This window comes from Suncus etruscus, chromosome 14 (assembly GCF_024139225.1).
Source record: "Suncus etruscus isolate mSunEtr1 chromosome 14, mSunEtr1.pri.cur, whole genome shotgun sequence".
In the NCBI taxonomy this organism is placed as follows: Eukaryota; Metazoa; Chordata; class Mammalia; order Eulipotyphla; family Soricidae; genus Suncus; species Suncus etruscus.
The window spans coordinates 15,127,381-15,148,149 of NC_064861.1; positions in this window are offsets into that span (position 1 = coordinate 15,127,381).

Sequence of the window (20,769 nt, forward strand, 5' to 3'; positions counted from 1 at the left end):
ATGAGATACCATCTCACACCACAGAGATTGGCACACATCACAAAGAATGAGAACAATCAGTGCTGGCGGGGATGTGGAGAGAAAGGAACTCTTAGCCACTGCTGGTGGGAATCCGGTCTAGTCCAACCTCTATGAAAGCGATATGGAGATTCCTCCAAAATCTGGAAATTGAGCTCCTATTCGACCCAGCTATTCCACTCCTAGAGATATACCCTAAGAACACAGAATACAACAGAAAACCCCCTTTCTCACACCTATATTTATTGCAGCACTATTCACAATAGCCAGGCTCTGGAAACAACCAAGATGCCCTTCAACAGATGAATGGCTAAAGAAACTGTGGTACATATACACAATGGAATATTATGCAGCTGTCAGGAGAGATGAAGTCATAAAATTTTCCTATACATGGATGTACATGGAATCTATCATGCTGAGTGAAATAAGTCAGAGGGAGAGAGAGACGCAGAATGTTCTCACTCATCTATGAGTTTTAAGAAAAATAAAAGTCATTTTTGCAACAATCCTCAGAGACAATGAGAGGAGGGCTGGAACTTCCAGCTTACTTCATGAAGCTCACCCAAAGAGTGGTGAGTGCAGTTATAGAAATAACTACACAGAGAACTACCATAATCAAGTGAATGAATGAGGGAACTGGAAAGCCTGTCTGGAGTACAGGTGGGGGTGGGTGGGATGGAGGGAGATTTGGGACATTGGAGGTGGAAATGTTGCACTGGTGAAGTGGGGTGTTCTTTACATGACTGAAACCTAATCACAATCATTTATGTAATCAAGATGTTTAAATAAAGAAAAAATATAAAAAAAGAAAAAATAGATGTTCACAATTTATTAGGAAAATGCAAATCAAAACACAATGTGATAATGCTTCAATTATAAAATGATTTTTTTTTTTTTTTTTTTTTTTTGGTTTTTGGGTCACTCCGGCAGCGCTCAGGGGTTACTCCTGGCTCTGTTCTCAGAAATCACTCCTGGCAGGCTCAGGGGACCATATGGAATGCAGGGACTCAAACCACCGTCCTTCTGCATGCAAGGCAAATGTCTTACCTTCATGCTATCTCTCTGGCCCCTAAGATGACTTTTTATAGAAGAAAACAAATAAATAAAAACCTTCAACAACTATTGGGAAGGGCATAGAAAGGTATTTGATCTCTGGGTTTGATCTCTGGCATCCCATATAGTCCCCAAACTGCCAGAAGTTGTTCCTAAATTCAGAGCCAGGAGGAGTGACCCAGGCACCATTTTGTGTGGCACAAACCCCCAAAACCCATGCAAGTAAGAATGTAAATTGTATAGTCACTATGGAAAAACAGTATGGAGAATGCTTACAAAATAAAGAATAGAAATATTATATGATCCTGTTATTCCACTTCTGGATATATGTATTCAAATATAAAAATAATATATAAATGTTCATCTTGCAATATTATTTACAGTAGCTAAATTATGAATACATACAATGGAATGCTTTGAATTCTGTAATAAAAATATACAAGAAATCCTGTCATCAGCTACATGGATAATCTTCAAGATATTCTGGTAAGTGAAGTAAGATAGATGGATGGGCTGGAGAGATAGCAAGGAGGTAAGGCATTTGCCTTGCATGCAGAAGTATGGTGGTTCGAATCCTGGCATCCCATATGGTTTCCCATGCCTGCGAGGAGCGATTTATGAGCAGAGAACCAGGAGTAATCCCTGATCACTGCCAGGTGTGACCAAAAAAACCCCACAAAAACAAAAACAAACAAACAAAAACCAAGAAAGACAAATGCAATATGCTTTACTGCATATGCTGAATATAAGAATAAAAAACAACTATAGAGAACAGCTAAGTGGTGATTACCAGAGAAGTGGGTGAATTGGGTGTATGGTGACAGATAAAAACGATACGTTAGGTAGAAATTTCTATGCAAAACTCACAGATGTTAAATTCCAATGTATACCTGAACATTGTAAACATAATAAATAAACAATATTAACAATATTTTTATTTAAAAATTTTAGGAGTCAATTATAATCAACTAAAAATACTAAATTATCAATTCCTTCTTAGGCCTTTCCTAAGTTTCGTCATCCTCAAATGAGTAAAATAGAACCAATCCCTATCCCCAATAAAACTACATCCAAAAGAGGCAATAGGCAAAATACTAATGAACCAAACAAACACCCCCCCAAAAAGCTATGTTTTAATGCTTCAGAGGAGAGAAGTCCTGAAGTGGACTCAGCAGTGGAATGAGGAATAGAAAAGGAAATGACTTTAGAAATGACAATGTCTCCAGAGTAAGATGACATAGATTGAGACTGGAGGTGGTAGTACAGCAAGTAGGTCATTTGCCTTGCAAACCTAACTCAGGTTAGATACCAACATTCCATATGGTTTCTCAAGCACAAGAGTGCAGAGCCAAGAGTAACTCCTGATCCCCAAACCAAACAAACAACAACAAAGAAAATGTCATAGATAAAGTTCAGATGGAGCATCAGTGTCTTAAGGGTTGTCCTGGCCAATGAAGCATAAAAGCATAAGTTTCGAGGTGGAAAAAAAATCTGAATGGCAGAATTGTTTATAAACTAGGTTATCTATGAGCATAACGGAGCAAGTTTTCCACCAAGGAATCTTAGTTTCACAATTATTAAATCAAAACAATAATGGTTATGCTTAAACTGATGTGAAAGTTCAAGTTCCCTATGACAAAATGCCCAAAACATTGTTGACTTTCAGAAAATCTTGTTTCCAATTTTGATCAACATGATATATAGCTTTAAATAAATTCCTTACAGAATTCACAGCAATAATAGCATCAACAAAAGGTACAATTTTTAATGGTAGCAGTCATTTTGTTTCAAGTAGAATTTACTACAAAAACAAAACTCTTTTAGAAGTTTAAACAGTATTCAGCTGTGACCGTCACAGATTACCTTGCCTACTTTTTAACGCAAATTTAAAAAGAAAGTTAATCAGGATTGAAATATAACAGACTGTAACAGACTGAAGCCTTACTGAGTTTTCAGCAATAGATTAGAGTGCAATGGATTAATTGACTTTTCAGCATAAGTTAATTTAATCTCTTTTACATTAAACAGACTCTTACATAAAACCTCACAATGCTGCTATCTGACCACTAGTATTATCTTATGCTCTATAGATGTTCTGCATTTTTGAAAATTCCTATAAAAAACATGAGCCTGTTTATATGACCTTTCATAACTCAGTCCAGTTGAGTTTTGTCAACCAATTGTAATGCTTGTTTTCTTAACAAGCAAGTAACCTTTCCTTTCTTGGAGCAGGGTAATTTGATACACAAAACCATTAGAGCACTCAAAATCCTGAACAAACTCTGTTCTCTAAGACAGTTCCCCTGAGACCAAACCACAACCAGAAAATGAACCACAATTAAATAATCCCTGAGATTTGTATTTGTATAATTTCTATGATTTGCTGAAGAATAAGTGCTGATACACAAGCAATTTCTAAAATACTTTCCCTTCATTCACCACACCCTTCATATGGCACAACTCACATCCATATAGTGACTGCCATGATTGCTTAAAGCACTGGGATGGAAGCCATATTTATACTGGCTTCAATTCCCTGGGCATGTGTCCTTACGTAAACCATATGTCCAAACATGAATAAAGCCTACCTTCCCCAAGGAAGGGTATGACAATGCTTTGAATGTGATTAGTAGGAGCTTTATTTTGTTTATTTTGTGCTTTACTTTGCTGCCACTGAGACCTCAATTAGCAAGGTTGAGATTTCTGGAAAGATGTTTCTACCATGTATGCATATTTAGAGACATTCAAAGAGCCACTTGGAGTTTATGGTGCTGTGATGAGAGGAATCTAAATGAAGGGACATGCAGAAATATGATACCTCAAAGTAGGGTTGAGATTGGATTTTACTCTGGAACTTAAAGTCAGATTTTAAGGTTGGCAGAACTATATTTGCAAAGACTCAGTGAGCTACTGGACACATACAGGATTACTTTAGGGTGCTTCCATAAGGGGAGAACCTAACAGGGAATAAATTCTAAAGATTAAATCCTGAATGATTATCTTAAGATTCTGGAGACCAGAGAAAGGTCAAAGATCAGGGCAAATATCAAAAAAGAGAGAGAAAAAATATTTCTGGTCATTTTTTTTTTATCATTCAAGTTCATGGATATTTAAAGGACTACTAAACATTACCCCCAAACTTCCTATTGCTGTTATTTTAAATATATAAATCACACATCATCAATAAAATTGTGAAACATTTGAAAGCAGTCTATTTTTAGGCCACATCCATCAGTGCTCAAGGCTATTTATTACTGGCTCTATACTACGAGATGCCAGGGATTAAATCAAGATTGGCCACATTGAAGGCAAGCACCGTCCCTGCTTTACAACTGCTCTGGCTCTGGCAGTCTGTGACTAGTATGGTTTTTTGTGTCTTGTATGTATTAATTAATGACTATGATGGAAAGTAAAAAGTTTGAGGAAGACAAGTGATTGTTTCAGGAAATTCTAATTAGTTTCAACCTCTCTCAAAATTTTAAACTATCAATCTGGGAAGGGATGCTTCAGAACTTTTGTTTTTGTTTTTGTTTTTCTGTTTTTTTTGTTTTTGGGTCACACCCGGTAGCGCTCAGGGGTTACTCCTGGCTCTATGCTCAGAAATCGCCCCTGGCAGGCTCTGGGATACCTGGATTCAAATCATTGTCCTTCTGTATGAAAGGCCTTACCTCCATGCTATCTCTCCAGCCCCTGCTTCAGAACTTTTAAATGATTAAGTTATCTTCTGAAGATGATTCTTAAAAAGATAAACAAGTGAGGAATATGTTAGTCAAAGAAATAGCAGATTATAAAAGACTTTGGAACTAAGTAAATGGAACTTGGATACTTATTGCAATGCTCATTATAAGAATATTTTAGCAAACTTATTTTCAAATTATGTATATCTGCAAATGGCCCCTGTTCTGAATGGCTTCATGTCACTCTGGTCCATCTACCTGTGTTGTATTAAATATTAATTATAGAGTCCTTGATGGTATATGGAAGATGGATGGATGGATAGTGAAGCCTTTCTCTGTCAGCTAGGGGTACCTGAAGCCCCTACAGCGGGTCTGTAGGTATCAGGGTGATAACAAGGAAATGATCCACAGCAGTCATGAAGTTTCAGGAGAAATTCACCTTTATTACAAGCTAACCTCCATGGGGGGCTTCTAAGCTAAACAGCCTCTGCATCTATTTTCTCTCTCTCTCTCTCTTTCTCTCTCTCTCTCTCTCTTTCTCTCTCTCTCCTCTCTTTCTTCTCTTTGGTTATATGTGTGTTCTACCTGTATCAGACTTTAGAGCCACTGTTTTGTTCTATGCACCACTGCAAACAGAACATTTTGTATTCAACTTTAGTGGTTTAATATTAGTTTGCACAGTTCTGAGGAAATCATAATGTTGTTAGATTTTTAATGCTTCTCAGATATCCTAGCGAATTACCCAACTACTGTGATGTTTAATGTGTATATTCTTAGCAACTTATTCTTAAAATTATGCCTTCAAGAATATTCTAATGTCTTTGTCCACAGAAATCAATAGAAAAGGAACTTGGATACTATAGGGTCTTATTACAATGCTCATAATAAGAACATTTTAGCAAATTTATTTTCAAACTATATATATATATCTACAGAAATGTTCTTTTGATATTTTAGGGAAGTTTATGGAAAAGGAATCCAAATGTTCTAACTTGTATTACAGTGCTGGGTGTAAGAATGTTTAAGAATTTTTTTTAATTAAGTATATCTGCAGAAAGGTTCTAATGTTTATGTTCAGAGAAGTCTGTGAAAAAGTGTTGTGATATGTATAAGACAAAGATATTTAAAAAAGATAATTGTGGGTTCCTGGATACAAAGGGTGAACATCCTACGGTGGTACTTCAGTGCTCAGTCACATGTGGCACCATACTCAGCTTGCATCTTGAAAATGTCCAGATAAAAACTCTTTAACATACTCTTTATCTCTAGATTGTGCCTTCTTTTAGGACCTGAAGCACAAGAACAGCCAGACCACCGAAGCAACAACCGTGACCTACAGATTTATACTACAGGGCCTAAACATCAAACACATCCAAGCAAACTAACATGCCCTTGCTCTGTTACCCTCCCTTCTCATTACTTCATATTTTTGTTGTTGTTGTTGTTTGATTGTTGTTTTGTTTTTCCTTTTCTCTCTTCTTGTCTCCCTCTTCTTCTACCTTCTCCACCTCATTATAATCAATTCAATCTATGTCAAACAAAAACCACACGGTTACCTCCTCTATAGGAAAGGAAAGCTGACATATAGGGTGCTGTGGACAATACTGCAAAGGGTAAACACCTATATAGATAGACCTCACAAGAGTTAGTAGTACTCGAGGCACGAATCCTATACATACCCAAAAGTTGATCTATTAGTTTCTTTTCCTTACAAGTACTTTACTTACCTATCTTTCTGTACTCAGTGCATCTCTTGCCCTCCCCACCTCTCTAAATTAATATATACCTAAGCTAACTTCTATATGTTTATATGTGGGCAGGAGCACACAGAGATAGGAATCCTCCTTAAGTGACAAACCTAAACCACAAACAACCCATACCTATACCCTATATAACCACTCCCTATTCTCTCTCCCCACTTTAGAAATCTGACTATCCCTTCACCCCTCAATCCCATCCCCAATATCCCCACCACATTATAACTCTTCACCCTCAGTTCTTAATCCATTACGCATCAAGAACGACCTCCTACCCCAAAGATCCAGTACCCAGTAACCAAGTGAAGAGACTCCCACTCAAACTCACACCTCGTTCCCGGCAAGAAAATTCAACCAACACCTCGACCGACTCATGCAGTGTGGCTCTCCTAATCACCTCTCCCTAATGTGGACTGTGGCTTGATATCGGACCTAGCTCCAAAAGGACTCCCACTGCAAGAACTCTACCCAAGACCTCCCTGCCTGGAGCCCACACCCCACAAGGAAATCTCAAAAGACAATGGGGAAGCCTATACTTTCATCGTAAGTATAGACCTATATAACACTACCTCTTATCCCGTTTTTCCCCAAATGTAATCTCCTGTATCATTTTCTCCCTTTTTGTTTGTTTTGTTTTTTTTTTCTTCTTGTTCTTGTTTTGTTTTGTTTTTCTGTTGTTTTTTTTCTTTGTTTTTTTTTTTTTTGGTTTTGTTTTTTGATTTGCTTTGTTTTTGTTTCTTTTGGGTCACACATGGCAGCACTCGGAGGGTGCTCCTGGCTCTATGCTCGGAGATCGCCCCTGGTGGGCACAGGGGACCATGTGGGATGCCGGGATTTGAACCACCGTCCTTCTGCAGGAAGGACAGACACCTTGCCTCCATGCTATCTCTCCCGTCCCCACTTTATTCCTTTAATTATGCCTTTTATTTAATCTTTTTTTTAAATAAATTTTTTTCTTTAGATATGTGTGAGCATATATATTTTCAGTTTTTGTCTTGTGTCTGTTTTTTTCTCTCTCCACCCCCAAATCCACCAGCAATATAATGTAACACCACTTCTTCCTGCAAAGGCATATTTAAAAAAGGGGAAATTTTACATGTAAAAACAAACTCTTAATGTTGTGTGATTGTTATAATAATGTTTTTGCCTGTCATCCCACCTGGATCTTCCAGGTGGGGGTGATTAAGGAATGAAATAAAAAGCTTGTTGGGGAGGCATAGGGAGCTCTTTTGCCAGAACTGACTGCTGGTTCGGTTTGCTTTTTGGAGCTGGCTGCAACTGACAAAAGATTTTCTTTGCTGAACCTTTGGTCCCCTATTCTTTTGCATTCGTTGATTATTTACTCCGGACATTATTATCAAAGTCTCCCCCAAAAGGGGGGACGGAAGAATGGGATTCAATTTATCTTTTTGGGAATCATTCTTTGACTTGGAGACCATCAACAAGGGGTTTGACCTACCCCCACACTTAACTACTAGGGATAAGAACTTATACTTTTTTACAACACAGGGGCATCCCTCACCCTGAATGTATGTCATGTGGAACCAACTTAGACCCCAGGGAATTAGGCACTGACCGTCCAGCCCTGACTCCTGGATCCCAGACATAGAAACGACAGAGTTCTCCACAGCAGCTCCAGAAGCCAAACCCCTCTGGGACATCCATAATGCTGCTCTGACACCAATATGCGCCAGTTCTAAATTGATAACCTGACAACGAGGAAATGAGAACAACTTGATCCAAGAGCAAAGTGTCCTTCCTCACCAGCCAATGATAAGACAAAATCAGAAGACATGTCACTCTTTGATCTGTGCAAAAGCCAAGATCACTATATACAGATGACTGGTTGTTACAACCAGGACTTGTCAGTATGCATCTCGGGACCAACAACAACAACAACAAAAAACACTAGCCTAGCTTTTGGTCTATGATCTGTTCAACAAACAAGATCTCCAATTCCAGAGGTCTGACTGAGACAACCGCAACTGAACGGGTCTTCCGGAAGCATAATGAAAAACTCCATCTCAGGCTCCATCCTAGGAGCAATGTAATGACCAAGACCACCAACTACAGAAGAGGGATTAAAATGACACCGAAGAAGCAGAACTGCTAGAACCACAAAGAAAGTCTTCATCATAAGCTCCATTCCTTGAGCTGCACAGCAACCAGGATCTCTAGATACAGAGGTCTGATTTTACCATCCATGACAAAGCAGAAGTCTTCTATACACCAAAAAAGCACCGAGGGGAGAGTAAATGATCATGCAAGGAGTTTATAGTTAATCCCATGACAGTATACTTCAGAGGTGGAGAAACCCTGTATCTCCTAGGCCAAGGGAATTCCCTCTATAATATCCCCAATAGTTCCTGTGCCTATGCAGGGAGAAAAAGAAAACAAAGCACAAAATAATCATTTTCCACATATAAATTCATTGATTGATTAATTTTTATTGACATTTTTATTTTGGTGTAGATATTGAAGTTGATACCTCCAATTTTATTTTATTTTATCTTTATCTTTCTTTTTGTACCCCGGCATGGTTTGATTGCAGAACCGAGACTATTGTGTGGTGCTTGTTTTTATTGCTGTAGTGCTCACTGGATATTTAATTTAATATTTCTTTCTGTACTGATGTGGTGTTTCAATTACCTTTTTCATGTCCTCGCTCAAACTGAGGTTGAAAGCCTCTAGAAGGACTCCACCATTCTCAGCTTATTTGATTTATTTTATTTTTTCTTATTTTTTTACTCCATTCTATTGCTTTTATTTCCTTCAAACAAAACCACATAACCCGAATTATCGAGCTCCACCTCTCAAATTTTCCCATTTTAATGTGCCTATGCAAAAGAGAAGCAATGCCACAAGATATTGTTGGTGCATCTAGGGGTCGCCGAATAAAGTCCAACATTCCCTGTAACTTGGTATAAACATGAAATCTATACAGAGATACTCTTCTACCAGTATTGCTTACAAAACAGATCTCAAAGGGGGAAAATCAAACAATCAAATAACAAATCTAGTGGGCAAAATTGTCACTATATGAGGATATTTGAAAAGAGTTATAGATGTTAAGGAAATACATCTGAGATATACAAAGGAGATACATGTGACCCTTTTATGTTTTAAAAAGAAAAAAAAAGAAAGAAAGAAAAGAAGGGTATTTGAAGACAACAGGTGATAGTTGAGTTTGAGACATGTTTTGCGGCATTACGGAACCCTATATTGTCCTTGAACTAGGGGTTTTGCTGAAGCTGATTCCAATATCGTGCAACAGTCCATAATTTGATGGGGGCAAGAGGAGCCACAAGCATGGGTCAACAGGCGTGTTGGTTGTAGTTATTTGTAGAGGCATGAGCTCAATCAATAAAGTTTAAAAGAAAAAAGAAATAGCTGATTGTTGTTTTTTTTTTGTATTTTTTTTTTTTTTTGGTTTTTGGGCCACACCCTGTGACGCTCAGGGGTTACTCCTGGCTATGCGCTCAGAAGTTGCTCCTGGCTTCTTGGGGGACCATATGGGGCACCAGGGGATCGAACCGCGGTCCGTCCTAGGCTAGCGCAGGCAAGGCAGGCACCTTACTTCCAGTGCCACCGCCCGGCCCCAATAGCTGATTGTTTTGAGAATGATCTATACAGTTTAAACTTTGATGCTATTACAGCTAACTTTTACTGTGCCTATGCAAAAATGCAACCACTTTTTTAAGTTCTGATCTGGGGTTCTCACCTCTTGCAGAGAACAATAGAACATGACTTATGTACCCCTTTCAATTTTTAGAACAAACAAGAGTAAGCTTTTAGGTTATGCCTTATTTTACTTAAAATAAAGATCATCCCTGTTTCCTTTGTATGTCTGTTTACAACTTGGATTTACACCCAAACAGAGAATGTCTTACTTGGGTGGAACTGGCTCGGGATAGCCTGAGCTATCTGTCCTTACACTATTCTTACTGTCCCACTTTCAGGAGTGGTCTCTGTACTCAATAAAAATGGCAGTTCTGGCAGGCAGTTACTATCAGACTATACATGTTTCACCCTAAGCCTGGTTTGGATTATTTCATGCACAGCCCTGATTCAGACTTGCTCACCTTTGTTTGGAGATACAGTGTGTGGGGTGATTTTACATGGGTCCATATGCCTATGACAGAAAGCTTGCAGAAAGATAGTTATTAAAGTGAAAATCATTGGTCTATCTTTGTCGACAAAGACCATATTGTTCATAACTTTCTGTTTATCTGGGATTATGTTCTAAGGAAATCCAGGGACAGATTTAACTTATGTGTACATCTCTAGAGTGCCTATGTAGAGTATAAATACACAGTGACTATTTACAGAAATAATTTTTTTCTCAAATTGCCATTTTATCCATTTACAGGAGTTTCCTCAAAAGACATTATAAAGCTCAATGCTTTTAAAATGCATGAAAAATTCTTAGGCTGACCTTTATATTCCTTTGATCCTTTCTCACAGTTTAAAAATATTCTTAGTAATTTCACCTGCACCTTTGAAATTCAAAAGCATGCATAGTTTCATCGTCAGTTCATAATAACAAGTATCTCTGCATCTTCCTTTCCGTACTGTTGGAGACTTATTTAATATCAAGGACTTGAAACGTTCACAAATATTGTCCTTTCTTTCATCAAATATTTTATGACTGATTTAGTGGCATCACTAAATATTCACACTCGAACACTATATATTCAGACTTAAATTCAGGTGTATGTGAATTTCTTCACAGACAGACAAAATCCTTTTTCTCCTTTAGCAAGTATTGAAGTAACTATTACTTGGTAGAGGTGGTGGATGTATGCTCACAGTAAAACTGAACTAATGTTCATTCTAGAAATAAAACTCTCAAGTGGATATTCTTGAGGACCAAAAGCAGCCATGCTTGGCAGTTTGAGTTTCCCCAACAGGGTGGACTCCACGCACAGAGGTTTTTTTTGGGTTGAGAATTTGGTTGCTGAGTTTTTCCTCTAATGCAGTGAGTACCAAGAATTGCTCTGGTTATTTTTGCTACTGTTTAGTTAATCAAATGCATTATTTTGTTTTTGAAAAAGCAAAAAAACAAAAAAACAAAAAACAAAAAAACAAAAAAAAACAACCCAGAAAGAAACCTCTCTTTTTGGAGCCACTTTAAATGCTAACCTATTGATATACAAAGAAATATACTAACTGGAATTTATGGGTTCTGACACAGAAAGAAATTTCATTCTTTTTCCATTTTATCTCTTATGTGAATCTGACCAGTGATCTCTAACTTCAAGATCACTTTGATATACCTTTTCCTTTCATAGCTCTAATGCAGCAAAAGACAGGGAGGATGTGAACCTGAATCTTTTTTGAGGAGATGTTCCACACAGTGATTTATTAAGTCATTTCAAGAAAATGATAACCAAGGGTAGTACACAGGAAAAAAAAAACCAGATACTGAGATAGAAACAAAGCATACACTTGCAGGTGGCCGAAGTAAAAAAATCAGTAAAATAAACCCTAGTTATCTAAATAATGGCTCAGTAAATACATTGAAATTGTCTTGGTATTTTTTAATTAATATATTTATTTAAATACCATGATTACAAATATGATTGTAATTGGGTTTCGGTCAGGTCAAGAACACGCCCCTCCTTCACCAGTGCAACATTCCCATCACCAATGTCCCAAATCTCCCTCTCTCCACCCTACCCCTGCCTGTACTCGAAACAGGCTTTCTACTTTCCTCATTCATTCACATTGTTAGGATAGTTCTCAATGTAGTTATTTCTTTAACTGCACTCATTACTCTTTGTGGTGAGCTTCATGTCATGAGCTGGACCTTCCAGCCTGCCTCTCTTTTGTCTCTGAGAATTATTGCAAAAATGTCTTTTATTTTCTTAAACCCATAGATGAGTGAGACTATTCTGTCTCTCTCTCTCTCTCTCTCTCTCTCTCTCTCTCTCTCTCTCTCTCTCTCTCCTTCTGGCTTATTTTACTCAGCATAATAGATTCCATGTACATCCATGTATAGGAAAATTTCATGACTTCATCTCTCCCAACGGCTGCATAAGATTCCACTATGTATATACATACCACAGTTTCTTTAGCCATTCATCTGTTGAAGGGCATCTTGGTTGTTTTCAGAGTCTGGCTATTATAAATAGTGCTGCAATAAATATAGGTGTGAGAAAGGGATTTTTGTATTGTATTTTTGTGTTTCTAGGGTATATCCCTAGGAGTGTATAGCTGGTTTGTATGGGAGCTCAATTCCCAGTTTTTGAAGGAATCTCCATATAGCTTTCCATAAAGGTTGGACTAGATGGCATTCCCACCAGCAGTGACAAAGAGTTCTTTTCTCTCCACTGCTTGTTCTAATTCTTTGTGATGTGTGCCAGTCTCTGTGGTGTGAGATGGTACCTCATGGTTGTTTTGATTTGCATCTTTTTTATGATTAGCGATGGGGAGCATATTTTTTCATGTGCCTTTTGGCCAATTGTATTTCTTCCTTGACCATGTGACTGTTCATTTCTTCTCCCCATTTTTTGATGGTGTTAGATTTTTTTTCTTGTAAAGTTCTGTCAGTGCCTTGTATATTTTGGCTATTAGCTCCTTATCTGATAGGTATTGGGTTAATAGTTTCTCCCACTCAGTGGGTGGCTCTTCTATCCTGGGCACTATTTCCTTTGAGGTGCAGAAGCTTCTCAGCTTAATATATTCCCATCTATTTATCTCTGCTTCCACTTGTTTGGAGAGTGCTGTTTCCTCCTTAAAGATGCCTTTAGTCTCAGTGTCATGGAGTGTTTTACCTATGTGTTGTTCTATATACCTTATGGTTTCAGGTCTGATATCAAGGTCTTTAATCCATTTGGATTTTACCTTCGTACATGGTGTTAGCTGGGGGTCTGAGTTTGCTTTTTTGCAAGTGGCTAACCAGTTGTGCCGACACCACTTGTTGAAGAGGCTTTCCTTGCTCCACTTAGGATTTCTTGCTCCTTTATAAAAAGTTAGGTGATTGTATGTCTGGGGAACATTCTCTGAGTACTCAAGCCGATTCCACTGATTTGAGGGTGTCTTTATTCCAATACCATGCTATTAACACACAGAAATCAATGGCCTTTTTATATACCAATAATGATAGGGAAGAAATGGACATTAAGAAAACAACCCCCCCCAAAAGAAATAAAACAACCCCATTCACATCAGTGTCACTCAAACTCAAATATCTTGGAGTCAACTTGACTAAAGACGTGAAGGACCTGTACAAAGAAAACTATAAAACCCTACTCCAAGAAATAAGTGAGGACACACGGAAATGGAAACACATACCCTGCTCACAGATTGGCGGGATTAACAACATTAAAATGGCAATACTCTCCAAAGCATTGTACATATTTAATGGGATTCCTCTAAAGATATCCATGACATTCTTCAAAGTGGATCAAACACTTCTAAAATTCACTTGGAACAATAAAGACCCTCGAACAGCTAAAGCAATCCTTGGGAAAAGAAACATGGGAGGCATTACTTTTTCCAACTTTAAATTGTATTACAGACAATCTGAATTTGCAGTCAGAGATGTGATCCTTGCAGCTGGGGGAGAAAGCTAAGACACTGTCCTGAAGATTGAGCCATAAAGGTTTCCTAGAAGAAAATGCTCAGACAATGCAGGTGACCAAGAACAGAGGGTGGATTTCTAAAAACTAAATGAATGGAGGAAAAACAGGCTTAGCTTTGAAAGAAATTAGTATATTAATTCTTCCAATGAGTTATCAAACATCTGTGAGGCACTTATTTTGTACTAAGTAAGGAGAAGTGTTTCCAGGCTGGTGCTCTTTTCCTAATGTAGGAAGTTCACAAACTTCATGCAGTTTATAATGCAAAGTTCTGCTGCTGTTTTTGCCTTCTTCCACTGTCTCTTCTCTTTCTTCTTTTTCTCTTCTCTCTTTTTTTCTCTCTACCTTTAAGGCTTTCAGTGAGTTAACTACTGAGGTCACTTTAAGCACAATGATATATATGTTAGTATCACATATGTACCTGCTTACAAGGCTGGCTTAACTATTTTAAGATTTAACTTTTTGGGGCCAGAGTTATAGTGCAGCAGTAGGGCATTTGCCTTGCATGAGGCTGACCCATGACAGACCGTGATTTGATCCCCCAGCATCCTATGGTCACCTGAGCCAGGAGCGATTTGTGAGCGCATAGCCAGGAGTAATACCTGAGTGTCACCTGGTGTGGCCCAAACACTAAAAAAAAAAAAAAAAAAAAAAAAAGATTTAACTTTTTTATTTATAAAACTTCAACTCTTTCCTTTGAAAAGAGATGGTATTTGTAAATCATCTGATGATTAAAGAGGATTGAAGAGGATATATAAGCTTAAAGTTTTCCTTACACTTCAAATTAGAGTGAAAATTTAAGCATATGGTTGTCAATGAGTATGGGTTTATTCTTCTTAAGTAAATACCTCTGTCCTAAAAGCTTACTCTTTTCTGTTCCTCAGAACTAGACTTTGTTCTTTGTTCTCAAATGTCTTTAATCCCAAAACCTATTAGATGTTTCAAAAAAGACTTACAAGTATTATGTGGTCCCTGGGGCTTTGACAAAGAGTGGATTTTATATCACTAACATATGGAGCATGATTATCCTGAGAGAGAACCTTATAGAACATTTCCCTCTGAGGAAAAAAATACAAAAACATATGAATGAAGAAAGATCCTTGAAGAATACCAACAGTGGGGTCCAGGAAGAAAGAGGAGTGATGGGAAATTTAATGATAACTACAGTTGATGCCAGAAGAAATGGTAGAGTCTGGAATGATATTTAATGTCACCGTGGAAGGTCAGAAAGCCCCTTAATTCCACAAAGAACAGAGGAAAGTAATAGGTATGCTAAGGGCTAGTAGTATATTACATTATCAAAATGGTATCAGGTAAATCTAAATTCACTTAATTCCAAAGCCAGACAAATCTTCCCCAGAATTCACCTACTCAGTGGCCTGGGTTTAGATCTCTGGAACTCAGCCTGAAGATCACTGGTATATGCAATGATGAATTTGTCACAGGAAAAAGGAAACAGTGAGGATGTGGGAAATAGCCAGGCATGGCTGACAATGGCCCAGACGCTGTAATGTAGATGCCTTGTTGTAGGTGCCTTAGCAGCCCTTCCTTCACCCCTCTTCTCTCCACAGGAATTTTGTTGAGTTACCTCAAATGTTTTGTGAACTTAAGAATTGCCCTTAGACTTGTCTGATGGCAGTGGTTTATTAAAACTTATTAACGTTAGTATCACAAAAGTTGGTATATAACCTTCCCACTGCTCAATTTGACTGGCTTAAAAAAAAAGAATTGCCTTTAAAGATTAAAGATTGTTACTTTTAAAACATATCTCACATGCACCCAATTTAGACTCTATGTAAGCTGACAGCGACCGTCGAATTCCAAGCCCTAGAGCCCAGACATAGAATGGACACAGTTCCCTGCAACAGCACCAGGAACCAAGCTACCCCTGGGAAATTCCTAATACCATTCTAGCACCAACTTGGGCCAGTTCTGATATCCCATCCTGACAATGAGGAAATGGCAACAACTTGATCTAAGAGCAGGTTGTCCTATCTCACTACCTAACAGTAAAATGAAATCAGAAGACACATCATCTTTTGATCTGTGCAAAAACCAAGATTGCAAGGTCAAGACTGACCTTGACAACCATGACTGTGCAGAACGTATCCTGGGACCAATGAGAAAGTTCCTAGCCTAGGCTCTGGCCTAGGATTTGTACAATAACCAAGATCTCTAATTCCAGAGGTCCGACTTTGACAACTGCAACAGAGCAGATCTTTTAGAAACAGAGTGAAGGACTCTATCCTAGGCTCGTCCTAGGGTCTGTCCAAAAACCAAGACCACCAATTACAGATGACTGATTACAACAACAGTGATGGAACTGAACTGTTAAAACCATAAAGAAAGACACTATCCTAGGCCTCATCCTATGACATGTGCAAGATCTCTAGTTAGAGGCCTGATACTATCAGCCACAACGAATCAAAAGAAGTCCTTGGGGTGTGAAAAGGAACATGTACAGAGCCTGTAGTTATTCCCATGACAGGATGCTTCAAGGGCAGAGAAACCTGGATTTTTTAGGCCAAGGGACTTCCCTTTCTAATCTCACCAATATTTTTATGCCTATGCAAAACAAAAAAAAAAAAATAAAAAAACCTTGCCACACCAGCCCTCCTTTCTTTTTTTTTTATATTTGTTGCTGTGGTGCTCTTTTGTAGTTGCTGTTTTTGGTCTTTTGTTTGATTTTTGTATCTTTTTGTATTTTGTCTATTTGGTTGTTGATTTTTGTGTTTGGTTTTATTTTATTTATTTATTTATTTATTTATTGCTTTTCTGTTATGATTTTTTCTTTTTTTCTCTTTCTTCTTTTTAAATGAATATTTATAATCTCTAGATGGACTCCTCCTATTTTTTTTTTGTTTGTTGGTTTTGTTCTTTATATTTTGGTTTTGGTTTTTTCTTTTTTCATTTTCTTCTTCTTTTTTTTTTTCAAACAAAACTACATAACTTGAATCATCTTGTTCTACCTCATACATTGAGGAGGGGAAATGGATGGTACCAGAATCAAACATTGAGTAGAAATATAAAATGATTAGACTAAAACACCAAACCCAAAGTGAATGACAGCAGAATAGATACCCAGCCTTCAATAAGCTACATGAAGAAAGGACCAGTTATACTAACAGTTTAGGGGGCAAAGGAGGGGGATGCTGGGAACAGGGCTGGAGGGAGGATAACACTGGTGATGGGAATACCCCTGATTCAATGTCACTATGTACTTTAAATATTACTGTGAAAAACTTGCAATTCACATTGATCACAATAAAAATTATTAAAAAAAACTTGTTTCACATGCAGGCTTTATTAGATTGTATTAATGTCAGACCTAAGAAATTAAACAGAAAAAACTATTAGTAAAGATTAGGTAGAATAAATTCAAGAAAATCTCACCCAATCAATAAAGTTTTAACCTGGGGACTGGTATGAGAGCACAGTGGGAAGGGCATTTGCCTTGTATGTTTCCAACCTGGGTTAGATCCCCAACATCCCATATAGTTCCCAAAGCTTGTCAGTAGTGATTTCTGAGTGCAGAGCCAGACATAACCCCTGAACACTGTCTTATGTCGCCCCAAAAAGAAATAAAGCAAAGTCTAGTTTGGCTATGCTGAGGTCAATAAAATAGAGAAATAAAAAAAAACTGAGAGTCCAGAATTAGATCCACATATAAATGAAAAGATAGTCTGGAATAGTAATCAATAGGAGCCACAGGACTCCAGCATGTCTGTAGAACATGAGTTTTATATATATGTCTATACCACAGTCAGTCAACAACATTGAAGCAGGAGATCCAAGCTATAATAACTAAACTTAAAAATGTGCTCACTGAGGTGGTTGGGTTAATGGTAAAGGGAAGGTCACTCTGTTGTGGACTGGAGTTGGGATATTGCATCTCTAAAACTCTATTATGAACAACTTTGCAATCAGGATGCCTTAATTTAAAAAATCTTTAAAAAAATAATAGTCCATCCAGAGAGATGGTACAGCAGATACAGTGCTTGCTTTGCATGTGGCCAAACCAAGTTTGATTCTCAACACCATCTATGGTCTCCCAAGCCTTTTAGGAGTGATCCATGAGTACAACATCAGGAGTAAGTCTAAAGTATCACCAGATGTGTCCCCAAACCCAACAACTACAATTTTTTTTAAAAAAAAGAATAGTACATACCCCAAAGGCTACAAATATGGTCCTGTGTAATGTTCTTACAATTGTAGTTGTACAATATTAATTCAAAAAATATTGTGATAAATTGAAGATGGTGTTCTAATTTCTTAAGTGTACTCTAAGTATACACTAACCTGTAATACAAAATGAAAAAGCCAATGTAACATTTAAAATTTTTAAATATTTCATCAAATATGAAATAAAGAACTAAGGAAAAATCAAATGGGAAGCTTTAAGTTCATCCACATTAAATACAATATGCTTTCATGGGGCTGCAGGATTGCTCTGCCCTGCTGTGCCTTTGTTCACTCTGAGGACTTCAGGGGAAACTCCTATCTTTGTCTGCCTGAAACTGTGCTTCTTAATCCCCGAAGGTTTCCTCAGAAGCCTAGGGAGTGACTGTCAACTAGAGGCAGCAGAAGAGTGCTACTGCTTCGCTTTGCTTCACAGCTGCACACTCTTTCTAATCAATGAACCCCACCATAACACGCAGGAAAAACCACTCTACAAGCGTGACAATGGGGAAACCTAGCAGGCAAACACCATCCACAGAGAATGAAGATGAAACCTCGGATGACCTAATAAATTCCAACCACCTCATTAACCTTTCAGATAAGGAGTTTAGAATAGAAATATGGAATATGTTCATAGAATTCAAAAAGAGCATAGATCGATCTGAAGAGAACACAAAGACAGAAATCAGAAAATTCCAAACTGAAATAACAGATCTGAAAAACACAGTTGCTCAACTGAAAACCTCAATGGATAGCCTCACCAACAGGATATCAGCACCTGAGGAGAGAATCGAAGTACTGGAAGATGTGATGCAGAAAAACTCAACACAACAGAAGAAATTGGAAAAGAACCTTAAGACAAACGAACAGGCAATGGAAAAAGTGCTCAAGGCATGCGAACAGATGAAAATAGAAGTCTTTGATAAACTCAACAGAAACAACATAAGAATCATTGGAGTCCCAGAAACCCAGGAAGGAGATCTCCAAGAAGAATCAACTGTCAAAAACATCATCAAAGAGATACTCCCAGAGTTAAAGACTACATGCAATCAAATCCTGAATGCCCGAAGAATACCAGCTAAAAGAGACCCAAAGAAAAACACCCCAAGACATATCCTCGTTACAATAACAAATCCCATAGATAGAGATAAAATACCGAAAGCAAGATCAAAAAGGGAAATTACATTCAAAGGAGCCTCCTTAAGACTTACAGCAGACATGTCACAAGAAACTCTCAAGACAGTGGTGGGATATTGTGACAAGACTGAATGAAATGAATGCCTCACTGAGAATACTGCACCCAGCCCGACTCATGTTCAGGTTTAGAGGAAGAATACACAGCTTCATGGATAAACAACAGCTCAGAAACTTCACAGATGATAAACCAGCCTTAAAGGAAAAACTGACAGGTCTACTCTAAGACAAGAGAGACCAACAAACACAGCAAACTTATCTACAAAGATGACATTAAATCCTATGACAATCATCTCCCTCAATGTCAATAGACTAAATTCACCAATTAAAAGACACAGAGTGGCAAAATGGGTCAAAAAGATGAATCCAACCTTCTGCTGCCTACAAGAAACACATCTGAATAGTCAGAACAAACATAGACTCAAAATCAAAGGCTGGAGGAAAATCATCCAAGCAAACAACACCCTCAAAAAAGCTGGGGTGGCCATATTAATATCTGGTGACACCAACTTTATACTCAGAAAAGTGGTAAGGGACAAAGATGGACACTATGTACTAATCAAGGGATATGTGCAACAGGAAGAAATCAGACTATTAAACATATATGCACCCAATGAGAGACCAGCAAATTATCTAATACAATTACTGACAAATCTGAAAGAAGAAATCAATAATAACACAATCATTGTGGGAGACTTCAACACAGCCCTATCAACACTTGATAGGACAACCAGACTGAAACCCAACAAAAACATACTAGCCCTGAAAAGAGTTATGGAAGAAAGAGGACTAGTAGATATATACAGGACACTCCATCCCAAAAAACCTGGATACACATTCTTTTCCAATGTGCATGGGTCATTCTCCAGAATAGACTATGCTGACACATAAAACATACCTCCATAAAATCAAGAGGATAGAAATCTTGCAGGCTACTTTTGCTGACCACAAGGCTCTGAAATTAGATGTGAACTACAAAGCCACACAGAAGAAAAACTTTAACAATTGGAAATTGAACACCCTGCTACTGAACAATCAGTGGGTCTGATATGAAATCAAAAAGGAAATTAAAACTTTCCTGGAAACAAATGATAATGAAGACACAAACTGCCAGAATCTATGGGACACAGCAAAAGTGGTCCTGAGAGGAAAATTTATAGCTCTACAAGCACACGTTAGGAAGGAAGAAAGAGCATACCTGAATAACTTAATGGCACAGCTCAAAAAATTAAAAAATGACCAACAAAAGGAACCAAAAATAGTGAGACAGAAGGAAATAACAAAGCTGAAAGCAGAACTCAATGAAGT